We start from the raw sequence: 16636 nt of genomic DNA, 5'->3' as shown, positions 1-16636 counted from the left end.
AGAACCTTATCCTCTTGCCTGGGATCTTCTGAAGAGAGCAGATATTAAATGGTAGAGCTGGAATGTCAACCCAAGATTCAAAGTTTTATTTTATTCCTAATTCTACTCAAAGAAGGAAAATATCTTTTTCTCTTTCTTCCCTTAACTGAGACTTTCCACTAAATCTGAATTGTCATGTGATTTCAGCTGAATCACTCTTCCTCTTTCATATTTAGCTTCCTCAACTGTAAAATAAGATCTAAGACCCCTTCCAGCTCCAGCATTCTGTGATTCTACTATTCCCTGAGCAAAATGAATCATAGATTCATTTTGGGACCAAGTTGGGACCTTAAAGGCCATCTGGCCCAACCCCCTTATTTTATAGAGAAGAACTGAGGCCAGGGGGAAGTTAAGTGACCTCACTAAGGTCACATAAATGGTAAGTAGCAGAGAATTCAAACCTAGGTCATATACAGAGGGTCAGAAAGCTAGAACTGGAAAGGATTTTGTGTTGTGTTCCATTGTTCAGTTCTATCCAACTCCTTGTAACTCCATTAGCCATGCTTTCCATGGGTTTTTCTTGGCAAGGATATTGGAGTGGTTTGCAATTTCCTTCTCTGATAGATCCAGTGAATCATTTTTTGTCAGCCAATTGAGGGCAAGTGACTTGCTCAGAGTCACACAGCTAGGAAGTCTGAGGCCAGATTTGAACTCAGGTCTTCCTAACTCCATGGGCAGGACTCTATCCATTGAGCCACCTAGGTTCCTCCTAGGCATACATAAGTTAAATATCTTTCAGAAGGACTTAGGTTAGATTTAAATTCAAGACTTCCTGGCCTTATGACAAAGAATGCTATCCACCTTCAGAGTTGGAATTGGAATGTAGATCAAAGCATATTATTTTTCATTTTAGTTTATTTGTGTTTTTATTTTGGGGTTTGGGTTGTATATGAATATTCTCTTACAACAATGAACAATATGGAAATGTTTTGCATGATAATACAAATACAGCCCAGATCAAATTGCTTACCATCTCCAGAGCAAGGAAGGGAAGGGAGGAAGAGACAATTTGGATCTTAAAACTTCAGAAAATGTATGTGGGAAAATGTTATTATATGTAATTGGAAAAATAAAACATCTTTTAAAAAAACTCAAGTCTTCCTGACTCCAAATCCAGTGCCCTAACCACTGAACCACAGCTGCCTCTGAAAAGGATCTTAGAAGCCATCTAGTTTAACACCCTATGATTGCAATAAGGAAAATGAGACCCACGGAGGTTCCTAACTTGCCTCAAGGTCACACATGCCTCAGAGGTAGGAGCTGAGCCCATGTTCTCTGTCTCTAAAAGCAACATTCTTTTTATTCTACTTAGATGAACACTTAGCATTCATATTGTCCTCTGGATCTGAGTCCCAGGTTCTTGGTTCTATTCAGGGAGCATTTCCAAAGCTTCTTTCAAGCATCCCCTAAGGAAGAAATTTGAAGAAGGACCTCCGCTGGGCCATTTCCCTTTAGAAGAGTCAGATGGGGGCAGCTAGGTGGCTCAGTGGATAGAGAGCCAAGTCTGAAGATGGGAGGTCCTGGCCTCACATCTGGTCACAAACACTTCCTAGCTATGGGCAAGGCACTTCATCCCAATTCCCCAGCCCTTACCATTCTTCTACCTTAGAACTGATACTTAGTAATGATTCTAAGAGAGAAGGTAAGAGTTAAAAAAAAAGTCAGATGGATTGTCAGACAATGTGATCCAGTGGAAGGAACAATGGCTTTTCCACAGTGGAAGTTCAGGGAGTCCTATATGGGCATTCAGACTGGGACACTACCTGTGTAACCTTAGGTAAGACTTTCAACTTCTCTGGTCCCATCTAATCACTGAAGGGCCATAGCCAGTGGCCTCTTCCAGCTGTAAATGCTGTAAGGTGAGTCCTTGACTTTGGCAGATCTTCTAGGGAAGCTCTAGCACTTACACTGCCCCTCTCATTCCCCCAAACCCACCCTCTCTATGTGACCAAGAGGGAACTAGGTTGACTCAGTTGATGGAGTGCAGAGTAAGAACACCTCCCCTCCCCCACTCTTGCTGAAACTTGCTCAGGGTTGGGAACAGAGGGATCTGCCCATGTTCCAAAGGATGACATAAACACAAGTAGCCCTTTTATCTCTTGCATTACTTACTTATGTGTGTGGGGCAGCTTACTATGTGGGGGGGGGGGGGGGCAGCTGAGTGGCTCAGTGGATTGAGAGTCAGGCCTAGAGATGAGAGGTCCTAGGTTCAAATCTGGTCTCAGACACTTCTTAGCTGTGTGACCCTGGGCAAGTACTTAACCCCCATTGCCTAGCCCTTACTGCTCTTCTGCCTTGAAGCTACAGTATTGACCCCAAGACATAAGTTTTTTAAAAAAACCAAAAAAATCAACATATAGTATTTCTGCAACTGTTTATAGTGTTCTCCTGGTTCTGATTCCTTCACTCTGCGTCAGTTCATGTAACTCTTTCTAGATTTTTCTGAATTTATTCTGTTAGTCGTTTCTTATGGCACAGTACTCTGGATACATCTTGTATGTACATAGTTGTTTAGATGTAGTATCCTGCATTAGAATGTGAGTCCTTGGAGGGCAGAGACTGTTTTTGCTTTCCTTTGTATTCTCAGCCCTTATTGAATTGCCTCACATATTATTAGCACTTAATAACTACTTCTTGCCTAAGAAATGGATTATTATTTTTAAACTCTTATCTTCTGCCTTAGAATCATTTTTAAGATGAAAAAGCATCAAGGGCTAGGTGATAGAGGTTAAATGGCTTGCCCAACATCACACAGACAGGAAAATTCTGAGGCCAGATTTGAACACAGGACTTCCTGACTCCAGTCATGGTGTTCTATCCATGGTGCTATGTAGTAGCCCCTAAGAAATGGAATATTGATAGAATTTCAGGCTCCATGTCAGATAGGTAGGTTGTTGGGAAAATTTTTTTTCTTGGCATGGTAGGGGCTTGTCTCAGATTACATCAAATAATCATCTGCTAATGATCAAAATTACTTCTGGTCGGCACTTTCCGGGATAAACATGGCAGCAGTCTAGGCACAGGACTCTTACTCTCCTCACCACCTACCAATACAGACTACCTCAAAAAGCCAAAAAAAAAACAACCCAAATTCATATGAACGAAGGGACTCTACTATCGAGCTCAGCATTGAAGGTATGTGGTATTTGGGCATTTCCACACCTTAAGGGGGTGAAAAAGCTTCCACCAAAACTTGAGCTGATCCACCCTCTCCCACCCCACCTATGGAGCCAGAATAATAAGTGGTATAAGATGATATGGAAAAAAAAAAAGAAAATGGAGGGGGGAATCAAAGATGGCACCAAGAGAAGAAATAAATACCTGAAGAAATAAGATAAATAGGATAATCTATACCACACAAAGAGGCACATGGGAAGGGGAGGGGAAGAATACTATTATAAGAAAGAGAGGAAGAGAGTGCTAATAGGTAATACATAAACCTTACTCTCAGTGAAACCAATTCTGAGAAGGAAGAGCATCTAGATTCATTGGTGTATTAAATTCTATCTTACCCTACAGGGAAAGTGAGAAGGGAAAACTAAGGGGGGAGGGGGGAGGGAGTAGAAAAAGGGAGGGAAAGAGAGGGGGGAGGGAACTTAACAGACTCTAAAAAAATAAGAAGGGAACAAAAAGGGAGGGGGCAGAAAGGGAAGCATATTACCGGTGGGGTTGAGGGGGACTGATTAAAAGCAAACCACTGGTTTAAAAGGATATAGCAAAAGAAGAAAGGACAGAACTAGGAGAGGATATCAAAATGCTGGGGAATACACAAGTGGAAATCATAAGTTTGAATGTGAATGGGATGAATTCACTTGTAAAATGAAAACAAATAGCAGAGTGGATTAGAAATCAGAATCCTACCATAAATACTACCATATGTTGTCTACAAGAAACACACATGAGGCAGGTAGACACTCACAAAGTTAGAATTAAAGGTTGGAGTAAAATTTATTGGGCCTCAACTGTTAGAAAGAAGGCAGAATTGCAATCATGATATCTGACAAAGTTAAAGTAAAAATAGATCTGATTAAAAGGGATTGGGAAGGTAGCTACATCCTGATAAAAGGCAGTATAAACAATGAGGAAATATCAGTAATCAACATGAATGCACCAAATGGGGTAGCACCCAAGTTTCTAAAGGAGAAACTAGTGGAGTTGAAGGAGGAAATAGTAAAACTATACTAGTGGGAGACCTGAACTTACCACTATAAAATCTAGGTAAAACAAATTAAAAAAGAAATAAGAAAGAGGTAAGAGATGTGAATGAAATCTTAGAAAAATTAGAGTTAATAGATATATGAAAAATAAATAAGGACAAAAAGGAATACACCTTCTTTTCAGCAGCACATGGTACATTCACAAAGATTGACGGTGTACTAGGTCATAAAAAAAGGATAACAAATGCAGAAATAATAAATGCAACCATTTCAGATCATAATGCAATGAAAATAATAATTAGTAAGGGTGCATGGATAGCCAATTCAAAAATTAATTGGAAATTAAATAATTTGATTCTATAAAACCGATTAAAGAACAAATCATAGAAACAATTAATAATTTCATTGAAGAAAATGATGAGACATCCTTTCAAAATCTATGGGATGCAGCCAAAGCAGTACTCGAGGGGGAGGGGGGGGAATTTATATCCTTGAGTTCATTTATTAACAAATTATGGAGGGCAGAGGTCAACGAATTGGACATGCAAGTAAAAAACTTGAAAGCGAACAAATTAAAAAACCCCAGATGAAAACTAAATTAGAGATCCTAAAATTTAATGGAGAAATCAATAAAATTGAAAATGAAAGAGCTATTGAATTAATAAATAAGATTAGAAGTTGGTATTTTGAAAAAACATATAAACAGATAAAGTACTGGTCAATCTAATAAAAAAGGAAAGAAGAAAACCAAATTAACAGTATCATAGATGAAAAGGAGGCCTCACCTCTGATGAAGAGTAAATTAAGGCAATTAAAAAATATTTTGCCCAATTATATGGCAACAAATATGGTAATGGAGGTGATATGGATGAATATTTACAAAAATACAAATTGCCTAGATTAACAGAAGAAGAAACAGAATTCTTAAATAATCTCATATCATAAAAAGAAAATGAACAAGCCATCAAAGAACTCCCTATGAAAAAAATCCCCAGGGCCTGATGGATTAACAAGTGAGTTCTATCAAACATTCAAAGAACAACTAATCTAAATACTATACAAACTATTTGACATAATAAGCAAAAAGGGAGTTCTATCAAATTCCTTTTATGACACAAATATGATACTGATTCCAAAGCCAGGCAGGTCAAAAATAGAGAAAGAAAACTATAGACCAATCTCCTTAATGAACATAGATGCAAACATCTTAAATAGAATACTAGCAAAAAGACTCCAGAAAGTCATCAGGAGAGTTATTCACTATGATCAGATGGGATTTTACCAGGAATTCAAGGATGGTTCATTATTAGGAAAACCATCCACATAATTGACCATATCAACAAGTAAACCAACCAAAATCACATGATTTTCTCAATAGACTCAGAAAAAGCCTTTGACAAAATATAACACTCATTCCTACTGAAAACACTAGAAAGTATAGGAATAGAAGGGTCTTTCTTTAAAATAATAAACAGTATATATATGAAACCATCAGAAAACATCATCTGAGATGGGGATAAATGAGATGTTTTCCCAGTAAGATCAGGAGTGAAACAAGGATGCCCATTATCGCCTCTATTATTTAACATTGTACTAGAAACATGTAAAGATTAAAAATTTAGGGGAGACTGAGGCAGGTAGAAATTAGTTTCTCTCTGAAAGGAGTATTATATTTTTATGAGGTTTATTAAAGGTTAAGGATTAAAGAAAATACAGAATAAGAAAGCACATGCCTAGGCCAGAGAGGCCTAGACAAGATAACCTCACATCATTAAAGAGACGTGTCTGCTCCAAAATGGAAGTCCAAAAGAGCCTGAGCCTATTCACAACCAGGTTTAAATACCCCATCTCATTCTCGGCCCAAGTGAGAATTCAGTTAGATTAGAGGGCATTCTGGGGAAGTGGAGCAAGGATTTCTGGGGATTGAAGTCCTGGATTCGAGTCTCTTTTTAAAAACAGTAGCAATAGCAATTAGAGAAGAAAAAGAAATTGAAGGGAGTAAAATTAGCAATGAGGAGACCAAGCTATCATTCTTTGTAGATGATATGATGGTCTTAAAGAATCCTAGAGAATCAACTAAAAGGCTAGTGGAAATAATCAACAACTTTAGCAAAGTTGCAGGATACAAAATAAACCCACACAAGTCATAAGCTTTTCTATACATCTACAACACATCTCAGCAGCAAGAATTGGAAAGAGAAATTCCATTTAAAATCACCCTAGATAATATAAAATACTTTGGAATCTATCCGCTGAGACAAACACAGGAACTATATGAACACAACTACAAAACACTTTCCACATAATTAAAACTAGATCTAAACAATTGGAAAAACATCAACTGCTCATGGGTAGGATGAGCTAACATAATAAAAATGACATCCTACCCAAACTTATTTACTTATTTAGTGTCATAGCCATTGAACTACCAAAAAACTTTTTTTTACTGAATTAGAAAAAAACATAACAAAGTTCATTTGGAAGAACAAAAGATTAAGGATATCCAGGGAAATAATGAAAAAAATTCGAAGGAAGGGGGCCTTGCAGTACAAGATCTCAAACTATACTATAAAGCAGTGGTCATCAAAACAATTTGATACTGGCTAAGAGACAGAAAGAGGATCAGTGGAATAGATTTGGGGTAAGTGACCTCAGCAAGACAATCTATGACAAACCCAAAGATCCCAGCTTTTGGAACAAAAATCCACTATTTGATAAAAACTGCTGGGAAAATTGGAAGGCAGTATGGGAGAGATTGGTTTGGATCAACATCTCACACCCTACACCAAGATAAACTCAGAATGGGTGAAATGACCTGAATATAAAGAAGGAAACTATAAGTAAATTAGGCAAACACAGAATAGTATACATGTCAGATCTTTGGGAAAGGAAAGATTTTAAGACCAAGCAAGCATTAGAAAAAAAATCACAAAATGTAAAATAAATAATTTTGATTACATTAAATTAAAAAGGTTTTGTACAGACAAAACCAATGCAACCAAAATTAGAAGGGAAAGAACAAACTGGGAAACAGTCTTCATTACAAAAACCTCTGACAAAGGTCTAATTACTCAAATTTATAAAGAGCTAAATCATTTGTACAAAAAATCAAACCATTCTCCAATTGATAAATGGGCAAGGGACATGAACAGGCACTTTTCAGCCAAAGAAATCAAAACTATTAATAAGCACATGAAAAAGTGTTCTAAATCTCTGATAATCAGAGAGATGCAAATCAAAACAACTCTGAAGTGTCACCTCACACCTAGCAGATTGGCTAACATGACAGCAAAGGAAAGTAATGAATGTTGGAGGGGATGTGGCAAAGATGGGACATTAATGTATTGCTCGTGGAGTTGTGAATTGATCCAACTATTCTGAAGGGCAATTTGGAATTATGCCCAAAGGGTGCTAAAAAGACTGTTTGCCCTTTGATCCAGCGATAGCACTGCTGGGTTTGTACCCCAAAGAGATAATATGTAAAAAGGCATTTTCAAGAATATTCATAGCTGTGCTCTTTGTGGTGACAAAAAACTGGAAAATGAGAGGATGCTCTTCAATTAGGGAATGGCTGAACAAATTGTGATTATATATATGGAATTGCATGTCTGCTATGGGAAGGATGGGTGGAGGGGAGGGAGGGAAATAATATGATTCTTGTAACCAAGGAATAATGTTCTAAATTGACGAAATAAAATTAAAATTAAAAAAAATTGCTCCTGGTCCACATACCCCTGGAAGTGCCTCTTCCAGTGGTTTTGATAGCTAACCAGCTGTGATGGGACTTCTGAAGGGGGCCACTGCCAGTCTCTGAGAACAGCCTGTACCTACTAGTTGAATCCCCTTCTTCAGTTAGGGACACTCTTAATCATGAATTCCTAATCAAGTATGACTGGAGATAAGAGCTGCTTTTCCTTCCTTGCCAGAAAGCTCTTCCTTACCTGTTCCACAGGGGGATCTCAAGATATCCTTATCCAGGCATCATTCAAACCCATGGACTAGGTGCCCATCTGTCACTGGGAGCACCATCCTTGCAGAAAGTTCTAGAGCTGTCATCCATGGCTACTTTATTTGAAAAGGGAGACTGTGCCTGTTTTTGAATGAGGAAGGAACAAGAGGAACAGCATTTACCAGTTAGAAGGTTTAGTAAAATTGGGGACCATGGAGATGCTGGGGCTAGGGAGGAGGAGAGCACAGCTGGATTGGCCTAATGATTTTATCCCATGATGAACATGGGGGGAAGGAGGGATATTAGTTGAGAAAAGATGGGTGATGAATGACTAGTATTTGATGCTTGTTTAGCACTTATGTTTTCACTGTCAATCTCACAAAACCTTTGAAAGATGTCTAATTGTTCATGCTGTTGTGAGGGTGAAGAGGTACAACCCTGGAGTTCAGGAAGGATACCTTTTATAAGAATGCAAGACTCCAAAACTTAACTTAAAAATAAAAAGAGAAATTTATTAATTTAGAAAGTAAAGTTGAGAATGGTCAGGAGAATAGTATAAGTGGAACAGCAAGATGGAAGGCTGCTCCCAGAACCTATCAATTCTGGGGATTTTATACTCTTGACATAAATGCCATGTCACAGTGTGGTTGTGACTCTGGAGTGGTAGCCACTCAGGCATTGGGGGGGGGGTTGTCATCTGACTGGGGTCTGCCTGGAAACATAGGGAATGACCCTCATAAAAGATTCCTTAGTTTTAGGGAACAGATGGATGTCTGAGATGTAGCCTGATAGAATCAAGGTGTAGCCTGGAGGTGCATCTCTCTGTCCTTCTTAAATCTAAAGGAGGATAACCCTCTCAGGGTTTTATAGGAGTTATTAAATGTTTTGGATTAGGAGTCACAAGGATGTAAAGGAGCAAAGGAATTTCTCTGATAATAGTTTGCCTGAGTTTCTGGGGGTACAATGCCCATGTCAATGCCATAAGTACTATGTAGAAAATGAATGAGGTAGTCTGTTGGGGGAAAAAATCTCAGGGAATAGAGAAATGAACCTGGATTCCAAGACCATGTCTGTCACTAGTTGGCTCATGTCTTCACCCAAGTTGCTTCCTCTCTCTCAGACTTACTTCACCTCTCCATCTTTTGAATGGGGAAAATAGTTATCCTGCAGCATTACCTCCCTCAGGGTTCAAATGATATTATTCATATGAATGATCTACATAAGGAAATTGTTTTTAAAATATTCATTTTGGAGTATCAAAGAACTTGAAGCATAGCAAATATCCATTGATTGGAAAATTGTGTGGTACCACACTGCACCATGGGTAATTGTGAAAATAAGAATTCAGAGAAGCATGAGAAAACTTATATGACCTCAGTGGGAAATAAGCAGAATAAGGAAAGCAATATACATAACTTCAACAACATACATAGAATAACAACAACCCCTAAGCTCCCAGAAACTGAATGATTGTGTTATTATAATGACTCAACATGGCCCTTTCCTCTTTCTGATCCTCACGGAGGTAAGGGACTAAGGGTCTCTTTGTCACTTTGCATATACTGTCAAGTCTGATTGATATGTTGGTTAGCTTTTCTGAACTCCCTCTTGTCCTTGTTTTAGTTTTAGTTTTACTTTTTGTGCTTTTTTGGCTTTTACTTAAAAAGGAAGGCTCAATGAGTAGGGGAGGAAGGAAATAATCTTCAAAAATGAAGGTAGTGAGCCTGAATGGTGGCATATGTCTGTACTCCTTGCTACAGGGAAGGCAGATCTCTTGAGTTTGAGACTTTTTGAACTACAGAGGGCTGGTTATGCTGATTGGATATCCAAAATGAGTTTGATATTAATATGATGAGTGCCCTGGTTGTGGGAAGCTACCAGGTAGCCTAAAGAGAGACAAACTTGTGAGGCTAAAAAAACGAGCAGGTCAAAACAACTGAGCTGATCAGAGTGGGACCCCTGTAAATCGCTCCTTCACTTCCAACTTAGGCGAAAGAAAGAAAGAAAGAAAGAAAGAAAGAAAGAAAGAAAGAAAGAAAGAAAGAAAGAAGGAAGGAAGGAAGGAAGGAAGGAAGGAAGGAAGGAAGGAAGGAAGGAAGGAAGGAAGGAAGGAAGGAAGGAAGGAAGGAAGGAAGGAAGGAAGGAAGGAAGGAAGGAAGGAGAATGATGATATGAAAACAAAAGATATCAATAAAAAACAAAAACTCCAAATGTCAAAAATTAAGATTTTGAAGATGAAGAGATTGAAAGCAGTCCTAAATCTGGTGCCTGGAGGCTCTTGGGAAATAAGATGGCTTTAGTCAAAGTCTGGTCAGGGCATTTGAGTACCCTAGGCAAGGAGAACTGTCTCTGCCCTGCAAGTATAAACACAGTTGTACATATAGACACAGTTTTATATCATAAGAAAGTAGTTTATTTTAGTTTTGAAATGGAACAGAAGCAAGACAACCACAGAGTTATTCATGTACAGGCAACATTAAGCATTTCAGGGTGATCCCAGTGGCCATTTTTGTTTCTTTGGCCCTGGAGGCATTGATCACAGCCTCACAAATCAATGTACCATACTTATCTAAGGTATTATATTCAGTGATTCTGTGATTTGTACTTGCTGTTCTCCACTGAACTTCTCTCCACAGTTCTTCATTTCACACCCTCCCCACTCCCAACCCTCATAAATACATCACAACAAAGCATAATTTACAGAAGCATTTTATGGACAAAGGGAATTCTTGATAGTCTATTTTCTTTGATTGTTGTGTATCTGGGAGCATCTGTTCCTATCTGCCAGAGACTTTGAGTCTTTACCTTAATACATGAAACATGACTGATCACAGAGTAAATACTGCCTGTCACAAAAAGCAGGGTTTTCTAGCATTATAATGTGTACAAGGCATAGCATGGTATCATCAGCAGTCTCAAAGAACTGAATTCAGTGGAATTGGGAGGACCTGAGTTCAAATTCCAGATGCTTTCTAACTGTATGACTCTGGGTAAATCACTTAACCCCAATGCCCAGCGCTTGCTACCCTTCTGTCTTATAACTGCTATTAAGACAAAATAAAGGTTAAAAAAAAAACAACTGGTTTCAAATCCTTCCTTAATGTCCCAGGCTCAGTTGCAGGGCAGATGTTGATCTGCACTAGAAATTCTCTGTACTGATAAAAATACAAGTCAAATTCTTTTTAAAATATGCATAAAAAAGAAATACGTAAAAAAAAAGTCCGTTATTGGTCCCTGCAGCACTTTTCAGAGGTCTGCATTGCCTACCTTTGGCCTCAATGCTGACTTCAGGACAACTGTCTCTCTTCTTTATATGCAACTCAAAATGGTTCAAGTCAGATAGTCATTTCAGAAGGAAACCATAGAATATAGTGACTAAGAGACAAGCATTGGAGAGTTTTGTCTCCTGGACAATAGCATGTTGGGATTCAGAAGATGCCAAATCCCAAGTTTAATAGATGAAGTGAAGTGGCCTGCCAAAAGTATAGTAGTGATAGTGCCAGAATCAGTTTTCAGGTTCTCTGCTTCCAAGTTCAGACCTCTTTCTTCTTTGCCATTCTATATTGCCTTAAATATTGGTAGGACTTGATTTCCTTTGGTTCATATACGATCAGGGAAATTAGAGAAGGTTTTATTCCCAGGCAAGCAGACAGGACAAGAGGTGGGGCTTGTTCATTCACATTCAGACTTTAAAATGGGGAACAGGGGCAGTTAGGTGGCTCATTGGATTGAGTGTCAGGCCTAGAGATGGGAGGTCTTGGATTCAAATGCGACCTCAGGCACTTCCTAGTTGTGTGACCCTGGGAAAGTCACTTGACCCCCATTGCCTAGCCCTTACCACTCTTCTGCCTTGGAACCAATACACAGTATTGACTCCAAGACAGAAGGTAAGGGTTAAAAAAATAAAATAAAATGAGGAACAAGGTGTGTACAATTCAATGGTCTTAATAGTGGAGAGCAAGAGGCTGAGACTTGCTACTAATAAAAAGGATAAAAAAAACAGAAGGGAAAGGGGAAAAAAAGAAGTATTGAATTGTATTTGAATGGTGAAGGAGATTTCAGGGCCCTGGAAGAAAGGAGGATAGGTCAGGAAAGAAAACAATGAAGCTTTAGAGTTGGGGCCGAATAGAGAGGCCCAAGAAGATTACTGGGGCAACTCCAGTGGGATGTTAGCTCCCTCCTCATGAGGGTAAGAATAGAGAAGCAGGGAGGAATAAAGAATGAGGTTGGACTGAAGATTGTCGCTTTCTTTCCTTGTCTTTCCCAGGGGCATGTGTCCCTTGATGGGGGAGGGAGGGATGCTGCTTCTCCTCCCCCTCCCATCCCATATTCAAAGGTTGCTCATCTGAAATATAATGCTCTTTCCTCTGGACCATACATCCTGCCCTTGCCTTTGTGAATCCTTTAAATATGGCTGAGGAATGGAGACTGGTCACAGGATGAAGGGTTAGAAGGGACTTTAGAGCTTACCTAGTGCAAATGCTTCATTTTATTTATTTTATTTTTATTTTTTAAAAAACCTTACCTTCAGTCTTGTAATCAACACTGTGTATTGGTTCCAAGGCAGAAGAGTGGTAAGGGCTAGGCAATGAAGGTCAAGTGACTTGCCCAGGGTCACAGAGCTGGGAAGTGTCTGAGTTCAGATTTGAACCCAGGACCTCACATCTCTAGGACTGGCTCTCAATCCACTGAGCTACCCAGCCACTCCCCAAATTCTTCATTTTAGAGATAAGAACAAAGGTCCTGAAAGGGGAAGTCCAAGGGAAGGCCAGCATTCAGCTAGGTGTGGGATGGGGGGTGGGGATGGTGTGGGGCAAGACTGGATATTTAGAGTTAGAGAACCTGTGAGGCAAGGCAGTGGAATGGAAAGTGTTGAATTTGGAGTCTGAGGAGCCATACCTCTACCACCTTTGGACAAGTTACAAAAAGAGGGCTTGATTGGACAAATTTGAAAGTCCCTTCTATCTCTAAATCTACTGTCCAAGAGGCAGCTAGGTGGCTTATTGGATTGAAGGCCAGACCTAGAGGCTCCTGAGTTCAAATCTGACCTCAGATACTTCCTGGATGTGTGACCCTGGACAAGTCATTTAACTCCCATAACCTAGCACTTTTCTGCCTTACATGGTATTGATTATATTAGAGTTTATTTAAAAAAACACACACTACTATACAGTCCTTACTTTCTGCCAATTATTACATATGACATTTTTTGAGGTTCAAAAAAACCCCTTCTTTCTGAACCTCAGTTCCTTCATATGTAAAATGGACCTGGACTCCTTTTGAACCAGATCCTATGGTTTCCAAGGCCAGCACTCTTTCTACTCCTTCATTCAGTAGTATCTCTTTGTCCTAGTTTTGACACCCACTTCCCTTTTTTTAACTATGCATTTATTCTTTATTTTTAATGTCAATTAAATTTTTTAAAATTTCCATACTGTTCAATAAGCAAATTTCTGTAAGCCCCAAAACATAAACCCAAATAAACAAGTGATAAATCATATGCTTTCATCTTCATTCCTGCTCCAAGAGTTTTTTCTCTGGAGGTGGATAGTATTCTTTTTCACAAGTCCTTTGCTGGTCTGGCATTTGGTCATTCCTCAATACTGCTGTTACTATTGATATCTACTTTCTAAAGCCAGAGAGTACCCAGGAAGATCAGGAATGATTGGGGAGCCTCTCCATCTTCTTCTTCTTAAAACAAAATAAAACAAAAACAAAACCTTTACTTTCTATCTTAGAATCAATACTGTGTATTAATTCCAAGACAGAAAGTCCATAAGGTCTAGGCAATGAGAATTAAATGACTTGCTCAGGGTCATACAGCTAGGAAGTGTCTTGAAGCCAGATTTGAAGTCAGGACCTCCTATTTCTAGGTTTGGTTCTCAATCCTCTGAATCACTTAGCTGCCACAACTCTGTGTCCTCTTGATGATAGTGGTGTGTAGTGGTGGGCAAAGGGTGATTTGGGGAAGAATCTAATGGTCTCTTTCTCTCTGGCTTTGGAGAAGCAAGAATGTAGTGTTTCCGGTCTCCACACACTACCCTGAAGCTCACAGTCAGCTAATGATTGTGGCCCGTTGATAAGCACACTTCTCTTGAGGGGCCCATGGGAGAGGCTAGGAACTAATGACAGTAATTACAGCTCACATTTATGTGATGTTTTAAGGTTTACAAAGCTCCTTCCTTACAATGGACCAGTATTCTTAGTCCTCTTTTCCAGATGAAGAAAGAGACGTAGAGAAGCTAAGAGTGAGCCATCAGAGGTCATAGATATAAGCATCACATTGGGTGCCAGCTAGTAGTGGAACTTGAACTTGGATCTTGGGACAATTCCAAAACTCTTTCCATTATGCCTGGCTATGTGCAAATGGGCTGAGACTGGTGATGTCTCTAATTTCATAGAGTGGCTACAAGATTATTGTTGTTCAAGGGGTTTTATTCTTTTGATCGCGGTCCGCTTGCCTTCCCTCTGCTAGCATCTTTTTACCTCCTAGGTGATGCAGTGGCCCAATAGAAGGAGATCGGGGCCTGGTGATGGGAGTGGGTTGGGAGAGAGGGACAAATGAATTCCCTGAGGTATGGTGGAGCAGTTCTAATCTACCCCCTCTCATCCTTTCTGCTGTGAGGCTTGTGCTTGCTAGGTTCTAACAAAGGCATGTGTGCACAAACACACACACCACTGAGCAGCTGTAATGAGGACAAAGGATGGGGCAGAGAGGTGGAAAGCAGAGAAGGGGAAAAGCAACTAGAAAATAACCGAAAGACACAATTTGCTGGTAATCACTGAAATAGCTCTAGGCAAATGAATCCCATGGCCAAGCTGGGGTGAGTATCTGAGTGGTCCAACCCAGCCTTCTCTTCTTCTGGCCCACTGAATCATTTGGCTAGATGGGCAGCCAGTTTGCACACAAGCAGTTTACAAAGCTCAACAAGAAGCCTCTAAGAGTTAGGACATTTAGCTGGTGGTGCATTTGAAAGGATGAGGACTCTTTTCTGATTCCCAAACTGCATGTGTGTACCAATTTGGGATTGAGAGATTGCAGGAAAAGGAAGGAAGGAAGGAAGGAAGGAAGGAAGGAAGGAAGGAAGGAAGGAAGGAAGGAAGGAAGGAAGGAAGGAAGGAAGGAAGGAAGGAAGGAAGGAAGGAAGGAAGGAAGGAAGGAAGGAAGGAAGGAAGGAAGGAAGGAAGGAAGGAAGAAAAGATATAGAATATGTAGAAGGAAACTGCTAGACAAGATTTTAAAATAAGTTCTTTCAGTTTTTAATGTAACACCTGTTGTTGTTCAGTAATTTTCTACTCTTCCTTACCCATTTTGGATTTATTTATTTTGTTTTTGTTTTGGCAAAGATACTGGAACTGTTTACTATTTCCTTCTCCAGCTTATTTTACAGATGAGGAAACTGAGACAAGCGGGGTCATGTGAAATGCCTGGGGTGATACGGCTAGTGTCTCTGGCCAGATTTGAACTCAGAAAGACAAATCTTTTCTAGGCTTGGCATTCTATTCACTGCACCATCTAGCTGTCCAAAGTAACACCTACTCTTTGACAAAGAGCAAAATAAATACCTCCTTGTTACTGAGAAACAGGATTTTTCTGGAGTGGGTATTCATGAAGTTAATGAGAGGCATTCTTCATTGTGTTCTCTTATAAGTTGTCCCCTAGGCATCTGTTTACTTTGCTAGCTCCCATACTCTGGCTAGAGGACATTGTCTCTGAAAGAGATTTATTGATTTGTCCACCCATATGGGTCTTTTCTTCCAAGTATATACCATGAGACTTGCAAATGAACTTCATTGGTCAAAATGGTGATGGATGAAAATGTATGACTATAAATAAGTGCAAACCAAGCCCCATTCTCAAAGTATCTCCCCGCCTCCTATACAGGATAAGGATGAAGTTAGCTTTTCACGTGTGAAGAACAGTACATTACATTAGAAAGGACTCCAAGTAGGGTTTTTTTCTTCTTCTTGGAGACTTAGGGTTAGAGTTTTCTCTAGGTAGTAGTTATGCAGAAGCAGTCTTATGGAGAGGAGCTAGAAGCAACAGACTAAAAGCTGAAAGGAAAAAAGAAGAAAGGAAATAACAGAGCCTCATGAGTGAATGTTCTAAAAGCATCAGCCCCAGATGCATTTGGCTATACAGGAAAATGATGAATAATAGGACTTTTGTATCTCTGTTCTCTCCCTCCTCCTCCTCCAGCTCCTAGTCAAGCACTCAAGAAACACTTATGGAACTGAAGTGAATTATGAAGGGCTGGTGGTGGTATAATGGAAAGAGCTCTGGATTAGAAGTCAGCACCAACTAGCTGTCAGACATTAGGTGAGTTATTCTTTCTTAGATCTTATTTTCCTCTGTAAAATGCAGGAATTTGAATAGATTGGGGTTTCTTGGGCAGGGCTATATGAATTTAGATGGGAAAAAATGCATCTCTTTAATGAACATCAAACTGAAATTTTGCCTTTCCTTTGGCTATTATTTTTTTAATTCCTA

At 39.4% G+C, this 16636-nt stretch overlaps 1 long non-coding RNA gene across 1 annotated transcript in view; it reads left to right on the top strand.

Moving 5' to 3' along the window:
- Nucleotides 1-16636, top strand: part of LOC103098470 (uncharacterized) — a 65872-nt gene that overhangs the window by 10978 nt on the left and 38258 nt on the right. Inside the window, exon 2 of the long non-coding RNA XR_008913697.1 lies at nucleotides 16346-16465. This is a non-coding gene — a long non-coding RNA (uncharacterized LOC103098470). The remainder of the gene's footprint in view (nucleotides 1-16345; nucleotides 16466-16636) is intronic.

This window comes from Monodelphis domestica, chromosome 7 (genome assembly GCF_027887165.1).
Source record: "Monodelphis domestica isolate mMonDom1 chromosome 7, mMonDom1.pri, whole genome shotgun sequence".
Taxonomy (NCBI): Eukaryota; Metazoa; Chordata; class Mammalia; order Didelphimorphia; family Didelphidae; genus Monodelphis; species Monodelphis domestica.
Note: the sequence above shows the minus strand (reverse complement) of the source record. Positions and strands in the feature narration are given on the sequence as shown.